This window comes from Sturnira hondurensis, unplaced genomic scaffold, assembly GCF_014824575.4.
Source record: "Sturnira hondurensis isolate 20B ecotype Veracruz unplaced genomic scaffold, ASM1482457v3 Scaffold0014384, whole genome shotgun sequence".
NCBI classification, from domain to species: Eukaryota; Metazoa; Chordata; class Mammalia; order Chiroptera; family Phyllostomidae; genus Sturnira; species Sturnira hondurensis.
In genome coordinates, this window is record NW_028087015.1 from 1,015,548 (window position 1) to 1,034,731 (window position 19,184).

Sequence of the window (19,184 nt, forward strand, 5' to 3'; positions counted from 1 at the left end):
GCTTATAACCATCATGCACAGGTGTGCTGAGAGGGGTGCAGGGTGCCCAAGACCACCAGACCCTTGCACCCATGGCCAGGGATAGTAGTGGGAATGGGTGGTGCATCCTTTGCAGTTGGGTGTTTTGCAGTTGGGTGTTTCAAGTATGGAAACTTCTGCAACAAGTTATCACAGAAAATTCAAACCCCTAGCCTTTCATCCTCCTATAAAAAAGAATTTAAACAGAAAACTAGTAGGTGTGAAGTTAGTCTTATTTTAAGTGTAAGCCCATCTGCTGCGAAAGCCGAGATTAGAACAGTTCACAGGAAAGTCAGGATTTCAAATTAAGCAGATAACAGTGACTCTTCTATTTAGCAACCCAGATAGCTAAAGCAGAAGTCATGCTAGACCTGTGCACCAAACAGTGATGATCAAGGACTGACTTGAAAGGAGAAAGAAGGACTTCTACTTTTTCTCTCTTTTTAATTTAAAAAAGTCCTGCCCAATGACCATAGCCATTTCTTTTTAGGCAACTTGTCAATTTGCAGGGTAGGGCAGAAGTAGGTTTATGGTTGTGAGTACTCAAAACACATAGTTGATCCTTGTATTATTATTTATTAATTATTGTATTTTTTCCATATGAACAACTGTAAACCTATTTTTGCCCACTCCTGTATAGTTCAACAAGAACTATATACAGTCTCCATCACCTCCATGGCTCCTAGCCAATGCAAGTTGCAGCTTTTCTCTTGCCTATGGCTTGACAGTCTGTAACTCTTGGTCAGGCATGTAGCTTCCTCTTTTGTATCTCTTGCCCCTTCTCTGTCCTGACTCCTTCTTTATTTTTTGCTAATAAATCTTGTCCTTCTTCAGACCTAGATTCCTCTCTAGTCTCTTTTATTTCTCTCCTTTTTCCTACAAAGTGGCAAGAGCTTTTTTTTTTTTTACATTCACAGCTGTATTTCTTCTTGTAACCCACTCATCAACCAATTTCAGCCTGCGAATGATCCCAAATTGCTCTTGCCAAGGTTCCAGTGACCTTCAACTAGTTAAGTCTAAGGAAGACTTCCATTCGTGTTTTATCTGATGTTACCCTGGCATTTGAATCAGCTGACTATTCCCTTCCTGAACTCTCATTTTCTTCATTTCCTCTTTTTTTCCCCCTTCCACACAAAACATTTCATTATATCTCTGGCTTTTTGCAAACTTAGAATTCTATGCTTCTCTTTCAAAAGTTCAAGTTTCCCAGAAATCCTTATCTGAGCCCCAGAAAACAGATAGATCCAAGGGACATATTTGGGCATCATTAGCACTGGACCCACGTGAAACCATCATAAAGATTATGTACAGCAATGAAGGAATAAGAACAATGAAATAGTCCTAAGGAATGTTATTTTTAAAGTTGGGAAGAAAAACCAGGGACTACAAAGAAAGTGCAATCAGAAAAGCAGATTGACAAAAGAATCATTGGAAAAGCCATGGAAGAGTGTAAAAGGGGAAGTGGCCCATGTTCTCTAAATTAGGAAGGTCAAATAGACTAAGACTAGACGTAGCAAGAGTCCAGTGTGACCACTGAGGAGACAGGTGACAATTTCAGTGGAGTAATGAAAACAGGAGCTCACTTATGTGAGTTACTAAAAAAGAAGCAGATGTCAAATTTATACTTAATTTTCATGTAATTGGACTTGAAATGAGAGGAAAGAAGAGAATAATTTAGGGGGAACAAAGAGATCCTTTAGGACGGTAGAGATCTGAACATGCTTAAATGTTCAGGCAACCTGAATCTGATAAGAAGCAACCTTATTACAGATGAAGTGTTAGTTTATTTGGAGGTTATTAATAAATCTAGTCTGGCTTTGTATGTATGGGAGATGGTATAATAGAATGTAAAAGTACTTGGTAAATGTTGGTTTTGGAGGCAGAACCTGGAGGCCTGAATCCTTTACTAACCAACTTTAACTGCTTTAGATCTCTGTTTCTTCATTTCAAGTTGAGGGGACTAAGCAAGATGATCTAGCTCCCAGAGGCATTTGTGAAGTCTCCTTTCTACTCCAAAACTCTCACTTATCTTTCAGGCTAAATGTTTCTGACTCCAAGGTCTATGGACATAGTCTGTGTCTGTGAGTTCCAAGTTTTATATTTCCATTTCAATAAGAAAAACCAAGCAAAATCTTAATCATTTGGGTGATGGACTCATGTCTGCAGATTTTAGCACTTGCATTTATTTTTGTATTTGCAAAAGTACATCTAGATTGGCTTTTGATCCCTAAAACACTTCAAGGAACTTTACAAATGTTAGAAAGCTTCTTTAGCTACCTAAGATGGTTTGTTCTGTTTTCAAATTGATAACCGATGTTGTGTGTCCACCCCTGAATTCATATTGTATCATTTCATCTGAGTTAATGACAAAACTTCAATTTTATTCCAATAATTTTCAACTAAAAGACATTGTCATGAACTAAGACTTTAATTTTGCAAGTGAACTCATGCATTAGTAATTTGATGGGACACTATGGAAATAACATATTGCAGCAGAGTGACCCAGAGGACTGGTGGAAAGAAAGAGAGGTGAAGTTAACCCCTACCGAATGCGCTATGGCCACATGAAGGCCAAAAGATGCTACATGGTCCAAGGCTTTGCAGAAACTTGGATGAAAAAATTTGTTGGAAAATGGGATCATCACATCACAAGCAATAACATAGGTGTAAAGAACTCAAAAGAACCTGTGCCACTGAAGTTAGTACCCTTTTCGCATTGAGTGAGAGAATTTTATTACAACAAGCAACCTCAGTGTCTACACTAAATTACCTTATTTGAATTTTAATGGGCTTTTTGGTTTATTCCTAATTTATAATTTTATTTTGATTTGGTCGTTGTAGAAGAGCTATAGATATAAGTTGATACTGGACATATGCTTGTATATATTTAAGTAACATTTCAATTAAATGATTTAAGTTGGCGTATATACCTTGTTAATCTCCTTTTCTTTAAGCAGTGTTCATACCTAAGTCTTGAGAACCTCATGTTGATTATAGAGCTCTATGTATTTCTCTAAATTTCCCTGAGTAAAATGTGGGGAAGTGGACAATATTGGTAGGTAAGGGAGGCTGGTGACACAGAGAAAAGATCAGCAGTTATGGGAACTTCATGGCACAGTTTCTGCACAGCCAGATTCATAGCGTCAAACTAGGGAAAAGCCACATGGAAAGGCAATATTATATCTCAAGTCCAATTTGCCAGACTTTGAAGAAAACCAAATGAATGGTGGCAGGTTAGGGTGGTGGCAGAGCAAAGAGCAAAAGTGGCTGAATGGGTGCCATGTTAGTGTTGTACGTGTTCAAGGAATTGGTTAGCAAACGTAAAACATGAGTCAGAAAACCAGCAGTGGTTTCCAAAAGGCCAGCTCAAGGCTGCAGCATAAATAAAGGGAGCAGCCAGAAGGACATCTGCTGCCATATTCATAATGGCCAGACCCTTCAGAGAGGACAACATTCAGTGAAGAGCACAAGGCAAATGAGGAGAGACTGGGAAGCCTGGTGACGAAAATGGTAGGAAATGGCATCAAGAATATTGAAAGGGATTAAAAAATTATTTTTTTTTGTAAAATGAAAGGATAAGAACTTATTTCAATGGACTACTCTACAGAAGGACATTATATAAAATTGATGACTGGAAGTTCTCCAGTTCGAATAACAGAAAAAAGTCAAAGTAGGATACAATTCTAACTGTAGGGATTTAGATTGCTCACATTGAAGAGAAAAGACCTTAAAGGGGACTTGTGGAGAACTCACTGGATTCTTGATAGACGGTATAGAGATTGCCTCTAGGAGTGTTGGTAGAGCAGTTTACTGAGGCCCAGTTCTGCCAGAATAAACTCTCAACCTGGTGGCCATTTCTGCACAGCTCTGAGGTGAGGAAGGACTGAAGCCCAACAGCAATGTCCCAACTGGAACTCCACCCGGTCCCTCTGGCGGCAGGAAGGGATGAGTCAATGAATCCAAGGTCGCCTGCTGAGGAGGGGAGGTCATGTTTGGAGTTCGCTGAGTGGAAGGAGCTGTGTAAATATTAGGCTGCCTTTTTCATTAAGGTTCACACACAGCAAATTATTTGCAGTATTTGCTAATACTTTCTACTCTAAGTGTAAACTCCTGCAGGAGCCTTTTCAGGCCCTTCTCAGCAAAGGGTATGAAGAGTTTTTTGGCTTTTTTTTTTCTCCCAAAGGTTTTATTTCTTGGTGAAGGTCAAAATGCTTCTGTTTCACTAGAGACCTCCCCAGAAAGAGCACCAAAAAATAAAAATAAAAAATAAAAAGGAGGATGGGGTGAATGTACTGAAAATTTGGCTTTTGCAAAGTTAAGTTGAGAAAGTTTTACAAGTGGACTTCCTACAGTTGTAGTTGTCCTTTAACCATTTAATGAGTGATGATCTCACAGCTTGCCCTGGAAAATGTAGACTGGAAGAGAAAACCGCACTGATGATACTTTCAGCTTTTAGGCGACTCGTCTAAAAGTTCATACAGGGGGCACTATGCTCTGAGGAGTTGAGAGAAGAAGTCATTTTACGAGGATGGTTACGGTGTGAGATGTGTAGGGAAAACACTGGAAAATGTGACCACTCTTATGACATCCGCTGTCTTTGCCTTTACCATGAGGAAAATCTGAGGATTTTCATTGGAATGAGTTCTGATAAATCTTCAATCTTCTTGAAATTAGTATTTTGAGTCACACTCAGGATATTTTTAATAAACTAAGACGTTGAGAAGTTAGAAAGAAGCAGTTTCTGAGAAAATTGGGTCTGTGTACCTTGAATTAAAAATGAAACACATCTATCTATCCAATCATTGAATGTTAGTCTAAATCAATTAAAAATTATTTTAATTGCCCACAATCTGAAATGCTTTTTTGAGTTTTCTGGAGGCTAATCCATCCCACATGTTTAAATAAATAACCACATAAATTAGTGAGCGATTTACTAGTGGGAAAGTGGAAGAGATCTTGTCTTATAGTTGCTACAAAGTTTGAAGGCAGAAAGTGTAGTGGGCAGAGCTTTGGACTAGGAATTAGCACACCTGGGCCTTAACTCCTCCTTGTGATCTCTTGGGGCATATGCTTCCATGCTGGAAAGAATGAAAATGTACTTGACATCTGTACCTACATGTCGTCCATGTAGCTTAGTCTCGACAGATCCAGTGTTGAGCTCACCATCTTGCTTCTATAACTTACCCTTCTTTCTGTACCCTTTGCCACAGTGAAGGAGCCACTGTCCACCTGGCCATGCAAGAACAAAGCCCTTGGATCTAATCTACCCTCTTTGCATCCTCTCCTTTCTCCCTTCCATTATCTGTCTCTCTCTCATTCAGTTTGACAAGGTCTGGCCCCTTTTCCGTGTAACACCTCTTGACTCAGTGCCCTTCTCCGCTGCTTCCTTCCCAGAGGCCCACCTCAGGGCACACCAGCATCTTGCTTCTGGTGCATTCTTCCTTCTGGACTGTTCTCCTTACCTCTTATCAACCTGGCCTTTTCACTACCCTCACTGATGCTTCTAAAACAGGAATCCGCTTGTACCTTCAGGCTAAACTCCAAAATTCTTAGCATAACATGACCTTCATAATCTAATTTCTGACCAGCACCATCTCTCAAAAAATGTTTTTGTTCTGCAGAGAAGGTACATACTTGAGATGTTTCTTTTCACACGTGTTGTGCTCTCTCATGTCCCCCTAATGGGACACATACTTCTCTTTGTTGGAAATTTCCTTCCAAACCCTCTGTAGCTGAACAACCCCATTCAGTCTCTGAGATTCAGGGATTATCATTTCTTCTGAACCTTCTCCCCTCCCCATCCCACTGGCCCCCTTGTCCCCCATCTGTGTAGGGTGTCCCTACTCTGAGCTGCTAAACCACCTGGCACTTTCACCCCCCACTGCAACTTCCTGTTGCTAGGCTATTTTCTACAGTAGACTGGGAGGGCAATTCACTTCTCTCTCCTGTACCTGGCAGGGTCCCTAATCCTCAAGTGTTAGTTCAAAGGATACAAGTAAGAAAAAAAAATGAGAAAAAGGAGAAGAGGGGAAAGAAAGGGAGGGAGAGAAAAAGAGAAGGGTAGGAAGGAGAGAAAGCAAGAAAAAATGACTGCTGAGCAGTTTAGTGAAGTTGAGTAATGGGATTTAAGAAAAGGGGCTTTAAGAAAGGATTATCTTAAATGTCATAATAAGTAATTTAGATTTACTGGTCTGAGCCATGGGAGCTACTAAGGATTTTTAAATGAAGAGATACACTTTGCTGTGGTTGCGTTAAAAATTCCTGATTTATTTATTTATCTTAAAAACTAATATTTATTGAATAATTCCTATGCATTAGGCTCTGCGCTATACACTAGAGGCTCAGATACGTATTTATAAGACATGAACTTTATCTTCAAGGCTTTTTGTAGTCAACCAGAGGAGAAGGAAGAGGAGGCGTTATGATAGAAACATGAATGAAGCAGAGTAGGGGCCCAGAGGAAAGAGTGGATGTTGAAGCAGAGTCTTAAACATGGTAGAAGTTGGCTGAGTGCTCACCAAATTGTTCATCTCTTCTTGGGTACACAGCTGAACTCTATTTTCCAGCCTTCCTTGTAGATGAGGGGAGGATATTACTGAATTCTAAGTAGACATTCCAAATCTGGGACTGATATCTAAAGCTTCCTGTAGGTTATAGGAATCTGAAGTGGTAGCATGAGTTGATAAACCCTGGGGGATTGGCTTGCTTTTCTGAGCCCTACTTGATCCCAGAACAGTAGCTGTGATGGGGACTATAGTATTAATGGGACACAAGCCCCATTTTTATTGAGATAAAGAGACTGAGTCCCAGGTTGATTAAATGACTTGGCTATATTTCTTTTATTTGGTTTGCAGGCCTGTGCTCAATCCACTGAGCTACATTAGCCAGGGTGGCTATACTTCTTTTAAATGAATTCCCAGAGCCGTGGGCCCACAAAGAGTTTGCCTCATCAGAAGAATTGTTAGCTTTCCTCTAAACCACAGATGGTGAGCAAGTTCAGAAGGTAATAATCAGTTGAACTGATTAATTACCTACAAGTGCCTTGAACAACAATCTCATCTTTTGTCTCCTCTTTTTTCTCCTCCCTTTCCTCCTTCTTCTCCTCCTAGTCCTTTCCCTAGTCCTTCCCCCTCATGTTTTCATGTTGTTAACTTTACTGCAACAAGGCAAATTATAAGTCACAAGGACATATATACTAAATCCTCCCCGGGGACCAGCTGTCAGCGTCAGTGCAGGTACTATGTATGGGCTTTTCTGTGGCCCTTTCTGAGGCTGACCTGAGCCCTTAAAAGCAGGCTTCAGGCCTTCTTCTCTAATGACAGGCACTCTGCCTGCAGAGTACAGGGAGGGGACTGTTGGCTTTTTCTGGAGGCTGAATACCATTGGAGTTCCCAGCTGGCTTCCCCTGCTCGGGGACTTAGGGCAGCTGGCACTTCTGACACCTGTGCTTCCAGGTGGTCTCCAAAGTGGCTATAGCTGACTTTCCCTACAATTGGTGTCTCTAACTTAAATAGGTTTGAGAACTGTGTTCCCACCTGTCCCACGTCCTGGGGGTCCTAGTTTTGTGGGTAACCGCGTAGCACTGAAACTCAGAGTCTCTGGCCAGAGCTATTTGGGCATGTCTTGTGTTCAGGAGCACTGATTCTTAAAATGGCCCTGACCCTCTGTACACTTTAGATGACCTGATCATGTGTTGCCATCCCTTCCCTGATTTCCTAACAATAACTTGAAAAAAATTTGGGAAGAGTAGGTTGAAATACTCAATACTACAGGGTCTGGCACAAATAACGCCCCATTTGTATTATAAAAATCTTTTATTATGAGACACATGTGATTCTGTGACATACCAACACACTCAAGCACACCATATGCCATTTTAGGTGAAATGTTTAAATGAAAACTATAAATTCTTACACCCATATTATTATGCTACAAACCACACCCAAGTGGGCGTTACTTCTTCTGGACCTTGTATATAATGGCATCCCTGAGAAACAAACATTTCTTTTTCTTGTGTTTACCAGAATATTTGTAGATCCACTCTGGGGTTTTCTTAGTAATCTGAATGTATCAGGGATCTCTAATGCAACAGAATGGGGCGGGGTGGGGTAGGGATGAGAAGCAGACAATGGCTGGGATTAGGAAAACTGTGGGGCTTTTAGGGCTGGGGTGCTAAGGTCACTGAGACAAGAAGATAGGAAACAAAGCCGGGCAGGAAAACCTTCCCTGGTAACACAGATCTGATGCCTAATAAAGGAAAGGGGGGAGGAAGCAGAATTGGTCAGGGAGGTTGTGACTTCGACCTGACCAAGGTTCGCTGATCTAATGGATGTTTCTAGAGCAAAGGGGGACTGTGAGAGGAGTCCTTCCCTGAGCAGGAATGAGGCCAGGTCCTAGTCCCCACTGTGCTCAGTCACTGGCTGAGGGCTGTCAGGGACGTCTGGCAGATCCTTAAGGTGCTGGCCCTGGAGGCTGTCACCTAAGAGTAGCCTTCGAAGCCCAGCTCTTGAAGAGAAGTCTGAGCACATCACCCACAGCTGCCATGTGGTAGGGTGGGCGTGGGGCCGGGGAGTAGGTGGCTGAATGCATAAAAAGGGAAGTCATAACAGAGACAATTTACTTTTTATCAAGAAATGAGTGTCATTATTTTTTTTGTTCTTTTATAAAAAAACTCATCACTAGGTTTAAATACATGTGATTCTTGGATACATTTAAATGCATCAATTAAGCAGTCAAATCACATTAGATATTAAGGGCTTAGAGTATAGGGTTTGGGTGTATTTTACATTTCCCCTGGGTCTAGAGCAAGTGTCTTGCAAACCATGGCCCCTGGACAAAGTCAGACCGCAGTCTGTTTTTCTGTGAATAAAGTGATTGGAACGCAGCCAGGATTCTGTTGTGTATGGCTACATTCACACAACAGCAGAGTTGAGTGTGACCTGCAAAACCTACATTATTTACCTTCTGGTCCTTTATAGAAAAACTTTGCTAACCCCTGGACAATGGCGATGCTGCCTTCTGACGTTCCTCGATGTGTGATTGGCCCTACTCCCAGCCTGACAACCTTTTCAGACTGAATTAGGAGCCTCTGATAACCCCTTCTAGCCTGACCAACCCCCAGCCCCATTGTTTTAGTGGTGGCCACTGGATAATGGTCGGACCCTTGGGACTTGATCTGCCACAACAGCCAGGACTTGAGGCTAAGGCTTTCAGTCACAAAGTGATTGTTTATTATATTGAATAACATATTCAACTGCTATTTGTCTGCAGGTTTATCAAATTAACTGCAAGGACTAGTTTAAGTGAGATGTGATGGCTGGGGTGGGGTTGGAGATAATGACAAAGTCTAGGCTGGGTTTGATGTTTTAGGAGAGGGCCCTGGGAGTCTGGGATGGAAAGCCACTAAGGGTGAGGAGATGAACTAGAGTAATTATTGCCTGACATCAATAATTCTGCTGTTGGCAGAGTAGTCATTCAACACGTATTTATTGAGCACCTATAAACACTATATTCTAGGTCCTGCTCTAGGTGCTGAACATACAGCGGTGAATGAAAGAGACAATAATTCTTGTCCTCATGCAGCTTACATTCCATTGAGAGTAAAGCAGACCATAAGCACAATAAATAAGTAAATACATACACATGTGTGCATGTGTGTGTTGGATACTGAAAAATTGCTACGGGGGAAAAAAAGCCGGGAGTGAAATATATGATGTACATGTGTGTTTGGGGGTAGGGGGTGGGGGACACTGATATCTTATGTGGTGTGCCAGGTAAGGCAGAATCTCAGAATTCTGGAAATATCAGAATTCTGGAAATATTCAGGACTCCTGAGAGTCTGAGTAAAAGGAAGTGAGAGTTTTTTCATGGGTCTTGTTATCAGCCTGAACAACAAATATTCCAAAAATTAAATGAGAGAGACAGACATAAACACAGACAAAGAGAGGAATATTACACATTGACATTGTGAAAGTGTTTCCCAGACAATAATACCTGGAATTCCTGACAAATATATTGTGCAAAAAGGAAACTGGTAAAAATGGGAATTGTTGCTAGAACCATTTTTTGTAAGCCTGTGCCATCTTCAGAAGTAAAAGAGTTGAAGAGATGTGTGAATGTTAAAATGACCAATTTCAAGCCTACTGCAGCCGAGGCTACTGAACTTGCCTATAGGTTAAAACAAATTGCGGGGCTGCTTTTCTTGAAGGATTTCAAGCATGAGTACAGGGTTCTTCACAGTGTTAGAGCACCCCACAATAAAAGTCCAGGCTATAAATTTTGCTTGCTTCCCTGCTAAATGGACGCTTTGAGTGGAGACAGACTGGCGGGAGCTGAAGTAGTTAGTTAGAGATTTGATTTACTGCTGCTGGAGCGTTCCATCCTACTGAGAGTCTTGAGCGCTGACATCAAGGCTTGCTGATTGGCTGCTGGGTAGAGACTGAGGTAGCAGAAGTGATGTCTGACTTCAGTCAAGGTGCAGGCCATACTGCCATGACTTAGTGTGGTGACATCACATGACCACTAGGAGATGAAGAAATGGGACATTTGGTAATAAATCTGTTGAGAGATTAGTCTTCTCTGACCCTCATTTGTTCCCAGGAAGTCCTGTAGCAGTGTCACTGATAAGAAATCACTTGTGAAAATTTGCTGTTTATACTCAATCCAACACTTACGGTGAAGTCCAATTTATAACATTTGCTTTGGAAATTCTAGACTCCGGCATCCCTATGGATTGATTTTTTTCTGGTGCTAAGAAAGCTTAAATGAAGTTTGAGCAAAAACTAAAAACAAGCAAACAGAGAAAAACCCATTTGATTAAAAAATGAAATCCAGTGCCGATGCTGGAGATAAGTTTAGTTGGACGCTGTGTGCTTGGAACATAGCTGAGGTCCCCAAGAGCTGTGTTAATTCTAACTCCAGGACTCTCCATTTGAAAGTAAAGAATATATCATTAAAATCAATAAAAGATTCTCTGGCTGTGAGACTTTTCAAAATTATTATTCAGTCCCTTGTTAGTTTTCCATCAGGTTTCACTTGATGTATTTTTATTTACTCTGATGTTGGTAAATCTCTCTTAATGCTATAATTATAGGAGTAAGAATATGTTTTGTTTAACATCTGCAAGGAAAACACAGTGTTTGATTTGTTTCTTTTTTAATTTGCAGTTTGGAAGAGGTTGATTAATCCACTGGTAGAGTCATCTGTTCCATCTTAAGTTACGCCCATTAGCAGTTGTTACAAGTCCATCTGTGTAGTTTGCTGAAAATTTTGGAGGATAAAGAAGGTCATAGATTTATAAGTATATTAAAAATATAGTTTCATTCCTTAATTAGTGAGAGTCTTTCTAAGTAGTGCACAGGAACCATATTTTAAATGTTCGTTGGTGAACAGAAATTTCATTCACTTGTCTGTATCCTGAGTTGCCATACGAGTTACCCTCTGTCGTCTTGGCTTGTGGTACCATACTGAGTCACAGGTTTAGTATTCATTTAAAAATCCAAATATTTGGTTCAGTTACATCATATCTGGAAACTCCTTGGTTCGACTGTCTTTTGAAGGGAAGATCTCAAGAGGAATGTGTGTGGACCAACACGTGCTCCTTCACACCGCCTCCTCTTCTATTGCTATGAGGCAGATGGGGCTTTATAGTGACCCCAGAACCAACCGTGTGAGCCAGTAAAAGCCTCACGAAGTGACCATTATCTCAAAGAGCCTCAAGGGGAGTTTATTAGTGTCATGTTAAGTTTTCAAAGGCATGTGCCTGACGCAACACTGGACTGAATAAAAGCCAGAATTTTAGAACTTCAAAAATTTTCCATTTTGATCGACTTCTTACAAAAAGGAAAAACAGAAAATGGAACTTGAGTGGCAGCTTTTCCAAGATCATAAATTCAAAAAAATTAGCATTGTGGAGAGTTGAAAAGTAAAGTGAAAATAACACTAGAATGAGGAGACTAAGCTGAATGAGTACCTTGGAGAACATCACTCTTATTGGAGAGAACTGAGAGCTGTATTAGCTGCTCACCATTTTATTTATTCCCACATCCTAGTGGCCAGACATCTTGGATGGAAGGTTAGATTTACCACCCATTGGAATATATTTCCATCTCTGTGTGTATAATAGAGGTAATGAGATTTTTTAATAATTTCAAGGGTATTCCTGAACTCTACATTGGGAATGTAACAGTCTCCCAGTTTTCCAAATAATAACCAGAACACAGATACACAGGCTACATGGACCCAGACATCCTGGTCAAAAACGTTGCTGAATCTGGCATCTAGATTTGGCTGATTCTACTAAAGCTCTGGTTTAATAAAGATAGCGGCCCCTCTGCTCTAAGTTTATTTTAAATCCTTATTAGCTTTAAACTCCTAGGCAAGTTTAATACAACTAGAAGTAATATAAGGTCTTTTTATAGCATTTGTTGGGAAAATAATAATAATATGTAGCAAAAAAAGTACACCATAAATATCTCTTAACCTGAAATTTGGAGATCTTACCATTTATATGGATTTATAAAACTGTTAAAGAGAAAGAGAATGAAATAGAAAAATAAATTTATAATTATGACAATTGTACTGTAAACAAATTCCTTATGTTTAGATTCTGCTCATTTTTAAGAAGACAAAGCTTTAGGTGGTTAAGTTTTAGTTTTTCCCGATGACTAGTACTCATTCATTATGGGCACTTAGAAAAAAGCTCTAAGTACAAAATAGTGCCTCTTGGAGCATGGTATAACTGAATATGTCATTTTCTGCAGCCTTTTTCAGTTTTTAAATATTTTCACGTAGTATTAAAAGAAATCCCATTTTGAGAACAGATGTGTCCCAATCTTCCATCTTGCAACCATCTGCAGGAAGCAAACACGGCGACCTGTTCAGTATCAACCCCAAGACCCCCAGAGGGCTCACGAAAATGACGTTTGGTTGACTAGAGATAAAGAATAAGTGACACTGAAGAGGACTTCAGAAAATAGCCTCTCGAGCTACCCAGACGATCTCAAGATGGTCCTCAACGGGCATTGTTCATGACCATTTTAAAAAATGTTTTTGCTTGAGTGAACTCAAAGAAAAGAGCTGATGAATTAGTCCAAATTCATATCTTTGTTAACTGAGGGTCGGCTCCAAAAAGACAAGCAGTGAACTTGCTTCTGAGGTCAATGTGTAGCTTCTGAATTTCAGTCCAGTTAGGTTTATGTAGCTTGTACATGGCATTCTGCTGCAGGCCAGGGATGTGACTCACAGACCCTTCTAATGTTAACGGCATTGGCTCTAAGAACTCTGACAAATGACATTAGAAAAAAAGTGCAGTGCTGAGCCAGAGTGCCTGATGAGAACTGTGTGCATCTTTACTGTCTCTAGCAACGCTATATTTATTATTCAATTTCCGTTCCTCACATTGGGTCTGTTGTGAAGCATCTTGAACAATCCTAGTCTCTTTTACCAGTCCCTAGACTGACAAATCTTTCCTGTAAAAATATTTGGTCTCTTTTATTGTCACTTCTGAATGTAGTTTACTATATGTTTTTGTCTCTAAATCTCACTTTTGGAGCACAATTGTAGAATTTAACACAAATAATTGGGTTAGGGGTCAAAGTCATTTGAAATGGTTCCCTAAGACCATGGGATTAAAGTTTTGTGTTTGCTCCTCCTGCATTTCGGAGAGAAGGTAGGAGAAAGAAAGGAAAAGAGAGGAAAATGTTGAATTCTTTGGGCCAAAGCCACCAGGGCAGGAAGGTACACAAGTGTAGGCCTGGATGTCTTCAGGCCTGAGTAGGACTGAGAGACGGATACTGGGACACTGAAATGGGCTCTTCAGGAAAGCCACCAGCTGGAAATGTCCAACAGTTAAGAGAATTGCCTGGATTTGAAGTTGAAATATTACCTGGACCTTCAGAGAAATGTTAAAGAAGCTATTTTTGGTGAACCTGTGGTGAAATGTCAGTGATGATGGGTAGATCATTTCATGATTGGGTGTCCAAATCATAAGAAACTGCAGCTGTGTTTGGCATACCTTGCATTTTTAAGCCATGTAAATTAGACTTCAAGGGACTCTTGGAGATTAAAAGACAGAAAGGTTCAGGAGAAGGAACATGACACACAAGCTCCCCATGTTGCCCTACCATTAAGTCAATGGCTGATGCATAAATCACTTAAATTTCTTAGGCCTCGTTTTTCTTAGAGATTTAAAAAATTACCTGGGATGTTTCTTCTAGCTCTAAAATTTTAGCTTTACAAATATTTTCCTGACTTCCTCTGCCTATGTCTATTCATTCAAATGAGAAAATGCAGAGCAAGCTTGAGTGGGTGGGAAGGAGATCCTGCCATGACCCCGCACTCCCAACTTCACTACCTCAAACCAAACTGTGAGCTCCCAAAGCTCCTGGTAATGTTTTTGTATTTTCTCATTAGGAAAATATCCGGGTATGTGATACTAGATGGCACATTTTTCTCAGTTGTAAATAAAAAGGCGATTAGATCATTAAAACAAAATTTAGAACTTTTGGGTAAATAAATTAACTACTAGCTAGTATTATTTTTACAGAGACAATTCTCCTCAGATGCATATTATGTTTGAAATATTATACAAACAACATGTAAGTATGTAATTATTTAAAAATTCAAACATTACAGAATGTCTCTCCCCTCCAATTCCCAATCTTATCTCCACACCCCAGAGCCAACCACGGCTAGTGACGTCACATGTATATCTCCCAAGCAGTGTTTAATTAATTTAAATGGATGTGTATATAAAATGTATGCATAAATTTTTAACACATAAACAGATTATGTAAGATTACATCCAAACCTTGCAAAGCTCAAGATGTATGACTTTGAATCGTGCCATCATCTTTCCAATGTCTCCTATTTTATACAAAATAGGCTTAATGAGACATTTGAGGTCCACTTTTTCCTTCAGGAAGATGAGATTGGTGAGAAATAATGAATTTTCATATCTTGGTTTTCTAGAGACACGTGAAAATATCACTTTGATTGGGTGGGTTAGATAGTATCTGCTGAGATAAGAAAGGTCCACACTGATTTCTTGAGTAACATTATCAATTACTTCAAAGCATGTTGTGTAATTCACAATACACAAACTTTATTCACCACAACTTACTTTTCTAAACGTCTCTGTGATGTTTCCACAGGTGGTGGCCGTTGTTTGTGAGAACAATGGATATCACAAAATCCAGTCTACTCTATTGCCAGACTCAAACCTGGCTTGGTTTGCTGAGCCTCCTACTCTCATTGCACCCTGGGCGTGTTTTTACCATAGCCATATTCAAGCCATAAGGCAAGGTGCACCAGAGCTTGAGTTTGCATCTGCTTTGACCCACTGTATCCGGCACTCAGGACAGTGGCTGGTGCATGGCAGGGGCTCAGTAGTTGTTGTTCAACAATATTTGTTTTACTGAGTCCTCTTATACCGGAAAGTCTTTGGATGTATGGACCATAACATATTCATCTTTATCGTTCTATGACTGCTATTAGTGTTCAAAAATAATTACTAAATATCATATAAAAAAGGAAATAGGTGAATACATAAAAGAGTAGATAAACAAATGAATAAAATAAGGGTAGAGTATTGTCACCAGAAATGGCCATTATTGTCCATCAAGTGACTGTGCCTGGGCCTCAATTAGAAGTCTGAAGTGGTAGCTTCTTTGATTTGCTTTTAGAGCCTGGCTTTTACTTCTCCCTTAGCTACCTTGGCCTGCTATCTCCTCCTTTGCAAAGAAAATCCTGGGTCCTCCAAATATGATAAGGGATACATAACATTTAACAAACCTCCTCCAGGGACGGCTCTTAGGAACCATCGCTTCAGTAATGGTTTATTTCTAAGATTTTTGAGCCTGTTCTGTATACAATGTATGAAGGCCATGTTTCATATCAGGCAAGATATGATCATTTTTATTTCCGCATTCTTTATATTTCCTCTGAAATTTACAGCTTGTGTGTGTGTGTGTGTTGGTGTGTCCATGGAGACAATAATTTTATGTGTAAAGTTACTACCATTGAATTTGCTCCTGGGGGAGAATAAAATAGAAATAAGGAAGTACACTAATAACCTTATCAGGAATATAGGAATTCTTTGTACTGAGAGGTCATATTAGCCTGAAATGATTCTTGTTTCTTTTCTGCTCCACAACTTACTCCCAAGAAGTTACTACTTGTCTCTATTAGCACATTTATGGACTTCTGCGGACTTGAGAACTAGCTATTTACAGAGTTTTCTTAAGTTTTAAGATTCTGAATGAGGGGTCAGAAGGAGTATAAGAAACCATGGATATTTATTGAGTGGCAGCTGGAGTCATAATCCTCTAATATGTGTGCATCTCATTCTATACCTTCTAAGATTTTGTTTTTTTTCTGGATTAATGCTGTGTAATTTATTTGCTACACAGAGTAACAGTGTGAGAGCACAAAGATACATTTGTCATAACTTTACATTGTCAAAGCAAAATCCACACCAGCCATAGTTACAACAGGAAGAAATATAAGTCAGTTTAAAGTGACATTTAGATCAGATGTGGTGAATTTATTTGTCTGTTGCCTGGGTCTGATTCAAGTTTTTCTTTTGTGACTTATTGCAATAAAATATATTAGCATATACATGTTCTTATGATGTATTCAATGCAACACAGATTAGAATTATATATTATATTTGGTTCCACAGAGTGGAGATAGAGTTAGCTTAAGTGACTGAAGACATTGCTGCATTTTGTCATTTGCTAGTTGCTAAGCTAACTTAGAAAATGTGTTGGAGATTTTTTTTGGTGTTTCTTCATATTCCGTGAGTATAGTGAATATAACATTTTAAGGGCCTAGTGCTTAACAAAGTGCGGGCCTCTATCTTATGGGCTTAGTACCCACCACACTCTAAAATAGTTAAATAATCTGACTGGGAAGTCTTGGAAAGTCTTTGAGAACAGTTGCCTTGTCAGATTTAGGCAGCACACACGTGATAGCTGGTGACACCGAGACCACATTAAATGACGTCTGCGAACCTCATTTTAACCAGTGGTGCAATCCTACCTATTCACTCCTTTCCCCTTCCCTACATACCAGCCCCCTATTTTTCATAAGTGATTGGTTAATAGTTTTTAAGAAGTCCAATTTCTTGTCTCTTTTGGTCCTGTCTTTGGGGTGATATTAAATGTCAGGCAGATGGAATCAAATGGAGATAAAAAGAACGTGGATTAAAAGAAAAAAAAGAACTACCAGAATAAGTCCATAAAAAACCAGAGGTGTCTGCATATCTTGTAAGTGTGTGTATTTGGTAGTAGTGACCGAACATGGATAGACCCAAGTAAGTGTTACTTGCTGGGGATGCAAGATGGGCAGGGTGGAGTAGAATTCAAAGTGGGTGTCCCACTGGCCAGCAGCCAAAAGTGTGATTTCTCTAGGAGGACTGTGCGTGGGTGCATATCCCACACGACTGGTGAACCTCCTTCAAACCATGGCTGACCCTCAGTTTTTAGGTGACAACTGAAAGAGCTCAAAGGCTCGACGCAAGGGCTGAACATTTGGATAAACTCAGAGAGGGATGAATCCAGAGAGGATGGACTTGGTGAAAGGTCCCACAAGGGCATTAGAGCCACTCTGGTCTTGATTTCATCTTAGTTTGGGGACAATCATCACTGTCTGAAATCTGATAGGCAATTATCATCGCAGGCTCAAAAGAATGCTCTGAATAATAATCCTGACATTAGGATAATGCTTACAATTCTTTTCAAAGTGCTTTCTCATCTATTATTTACTTTAATCTTCCCAGGACTCCAGGGCATTAAGGCTCTGCACTGCTATCCCCACTTTATGGATGACCAGAACAGTTGTCACTTGCTCCAGGCCACAGACGCCAGCAGTCCAGGATTCAGTGGGACCCAGAATGCTCTCTGATTTCTGTGAGAAAACACCATCCTGTCTTTTCATTTTCTTTCTTTTGTAAATGCCAGGGAGACTATTCAGAGGATAGCACTCAAGCTGACCAACTCTCTGGATTGGCCTCTCTCTTTTCACAGCCCCGTGGGTGGGTCGCTGCTGCAGGATTTGTTCCTCGCCACCCCTCCATTCTACCCAAGGGTAGATTTCCTGTCTTGATAAGAAGAGCCTGGCTCCCAGAGGCAGGGGTGGGTGTGGAGCGGCTGAAAAGAAAGTTATGTGCCTGTCTGCTGGAGCCACGTGGAATGGTCTCAGTCGTAGGTCCTCATGCAGTCGCCAGCGCTTTCCAGTGAGCTCTCTGTGGCAAATAACTCCAAATGCTTTACAAAAGGGAATAGTTTGCAGATGTGGGTATGATAACCTGTAAAGCATGACTTAAGTATAGTAATTGTCTCTAGCCTGCTCTTACTGTGGCGACAGAGTTTCTACTATGTCATTAGGGAAGGAATTTCCAAGTCTTGGAACACAGTAAGGGTTTCTTCGGGCATCAACTGTTTTTAACAAGGTTAATTGGCTTCTAACCAAAAAGGTGGGGTTAAAGCATGTGGAACTAAAAAATGACTAACATAAATGGAAGTCAAAGAGTATCTAAAAGTTGGATTTTTTTTTGCTGTTGCTATTAAGTTTAAAAATAATCACTTCATGTCTTTGTACTTAACCCATTATCTTTTCTGTTGTTCTGATGATCTGTTCTTTTTCTCAGTGAAATAGCTCCAATTTAAAGGTGAATAATTTTGCTTTGTAGATTTTCTTTACCAACCCACCTCCCTGGCCCTGCCTGGTAGAGGCAACTATAATAGAAAAAGATCATAAACTTCAGGGATGGATGAAGTTCAGAGGTCATCCAGTCCAGTCTCCCACCCCACAAGGAGACTGCCTCCACTGATTACTAGCAGGTGGTCCTCTGACTCCCTACCTCTCCAGACCTCACCTTTGGACAGTTATTACCATTAGAATGTTCTTCTCTACTGTGAATTTTTATTACTCATAGGTTCTAGTTTTATCCTCTGAAAGTGGATGGGACTAGTTTAATTAGTTTTTTTCATATCACAGACCTTCTTTATTTCTCAGGATAAAAATAATACCTTCCATACAGTCAAAATAATTAATATAGATGGCATCGTTGCTGCCTGGAAGGCTATGAGGTGGGCACATGCTATAGGAAAGAGAATCACAATAGATTGATAATATCTGCCATGCGCCAGGGAAGAGAGAATGGT